The sequence below is a fragment of the Ixodes scapularis genome, unplaced genomic scaffold (assembly GCF_016920785.2).
Source record: "Ixodes scapularis isolate PalLabHiFi unplaced genomic scaffold, ASM1692078v2 PGA_scaffold7__128_contigs__length_106722199, whole genome shotgun sequence".
Lineage (NCBI taxonomy): Eukaryota > Metazoa > Arthropoda > Arachnida > Ixodida > Ixodidae > Ixodes > Ixodes scapularis.
In genome coordinates this window covers 15,894,508-15,897,325 of record NW_024609882.1, presented here as the reverse complement: position 1 = coordinate 15,897,325, position 2,818 = coordinate 15,894,508, and positions in this window count along the sequence as shown.

Here is a 2,818-nt window from a genome sequence, read left to right as displayed (position 1 = left end):
ATTGCCGAATAAAGAAGGGCGGCAATGGCGCGCGACGTTGATTATCCGGGAAACGGGAACGCGCATGCGCGCCAGTGACGTCAGCGAGAAGATCGTATACGCAGGAATGCAAACAATGAACGACAAACTTTTTTTTTTAGCCTAATTAAGAAAATATATATATATTTTTTTTTTTCGTTCTCAGCGTATACACACCGTCGGCATGACATCGCGTCCGCTGTGGACGTCAATGAACACGGAACACAATGACTAATTATACCATCTGCTAAAACGAAAACAAACTGCAATTAGGAAGATTCGGTTATGATAGCTGCAGACAATCGATGCATTTTCGTCGACTTGTGACGAACCGGACGTCAAAGGTTTAGAATTAACCGCTACATTATTAGAAAATTATGAGGTATTTTTTGAAGATTTAATGAGAAAAGAGGCGACCGACGAAACACACAATCACGTGGAGCTGAACGACAGCTAGCGTGAACGAGCCCCCCAGTGTTCTCAACAATATATATATATATATATTTGTTTTAAGAATGTCATTTATAGTGTTTTAATAATACCGCGGTTTTAAAACTGACATTTGGATCTGACCGCTATAGCCACGTTTGGGCAGACACGGATCGTTTGTCGATACGTACTAGTTCAAGGGAAACTTAAGCTTTTTTTTTGTATAACAAAAATAAGAAAAAAAAAAGACACTTAAATCGTTTTTGTTTGCCCTAGAAGGATCACGAATATCCCTATTATATTCCAAACTGATGCGCCAAGTAGCCCCATCAGCACTTTCAAACTAGTGCTAAAGCCTCTCTTTCCCGGCGCGTTTGATGGGAGGCGATTATAGTGACGTATTTTTACGGATATCTCAACATTTCCTCGCTCTCTGCAAGACTTATTCGAGCAGTCAAAAGTTTGCAACCGTTCCCTCACAAGCGGCACACACAAGGCAGTTGACCCTTGGGCATGACGTCACACTCAGTGGTTACTTTTTCTGTTTTTTCTCGCGTCTATTCATACCTGCGGGTCAAATGCCCCTGAAAATGAAATTCGCAGGTCAAAAATAGGCAAAAAATTACCCTTCAATTTTTTTTTTAGGGGGGGGGGGGGGGGGGATTTGTTGTATTTTTGTCTCACTTTAACATGCTGACTTGGCTTGCCCGTAAAAATTTTTCGTAACGCTCTTCGCGTAAAAAATCAGGCCTTAAAAACCTTGTGTATTAAAATCAGCAGTCATCTGCTAAGAGTGACGTTCACTGAAAAGTCACATGGAACGCAATGTTTCCTGATAACGAAGGAAGACGACGGATTCAGAGTCTGAGCTGATATAATCGACGTGCGCCGTACGAACTAATCACCTTTTTTTTTTTTTTTCATATCTCGCTTTTGCATCAAGCTCCCGAAGCAATTATCGCTGCCTTTGTCGGGAGCCAATAAAAACTAGTGAATTAAATATATCATCTTCGCCGCCAAGTCTGAGGATCTTACGACAGGAAAAAAAGCGTTTCCCAATAAACTGGTTATGAGTGAAACAGCGTGAATCTTCAAGGACGCCGAAATCACAGAGAGATAATAGGAAACATGGTGTACCAAACCACGCACACCCACAAAAAGAAAAAAAAGAAAGCTCAAAAACAAAGCAAGGCTATATACGCACTTTCGAAAGGGCCACGCTCGCCATCGCAATGTATCGTCGTCGATGTGCGCAGAAGTTACGAACGAAAAGCAATATTTCTCTCCGCTTCTGGGTGTGAGGTTTCCTGCGTGTGTCAACTGTCTGCGAAGCGAAACGGTTTCGTTTATTCTTCGCCCATAACTAAGAATAAGTGCGTAAGTGGACGTCGGATTTGGTAAGCGATAACCCAGACCGAAGCACGCAACTTATGCAAGTGGCGTTTCGGCGAAAGAAGTCGGCGCCGTATCTATTCTATAGTTGAGTAATGTACCGGCTTGGTCGCACAGCGATGGAAGTGATGAATGGCAAAACCAGCGGAATGATGTACATGTCCCGTGTCAATCAGTTCTGATGCGTTAGGTCAATTAACGAGCGTTACACGAGCAAGCGGGAACCCGATCTTGATATAAAGGATTTCCTTACATCGGGATCATCAAAAAAAAATATAAAAAAAAGTTGGGGCTGCAATCTACGTTCTGAAGGTGGTTGGACAGCGAAGCTGTGATATCACCTGCAACGATTGCCCACTGGGGGAGAGAAAGTCGTCTGCTTATTGCGCAGGACTTGCAGTGACGTCAGAACGATGCCGAGCTCTGATTGGCTTTGATTGAAAGGATAGTGGGTAGACCTCAATGCTAGATGCCTTGAGGTCTACCCGCTGTTTTTTTTTTGTTTTTTTTTTCAATCAGCCAATTATAGCTCGGCGTTTTGACATCATCGGAACCTCTGTTCAAGAAGCAGACGAACCTGCGCTCCGCATATAACCTTTCTATGGCAAGCGGCACCAGGTGGTGCTCCAGTCTTTGACGTACCAGCGTTTTTAGACATAACTACCCTCCAGCGTATATAAGGCAAGGATCAAGCATGGTACCGAGAAAGTCCCCAGGAATATTAGTCAGTTAAGCTGTTTTCCTGGTCATATTTATTTTTTTTTTCTCCATCCCTCCCTCTTTTTTGTGTTGTTGTACCATTTTATTATACTGCGGGTCTTGCTCTATGCTCATTTCGCTGGTTGCCAGACGCTGCCAGTCGAGCCCAATGGGACCTCGGAAAGCGCAGCTGTCTCTGCTTATACTTCTCTTTCGAATAACTTAATGCTGAAATACTATATACTAGATCCTTCACAATCGTCCCCCGAAGACCACGCCC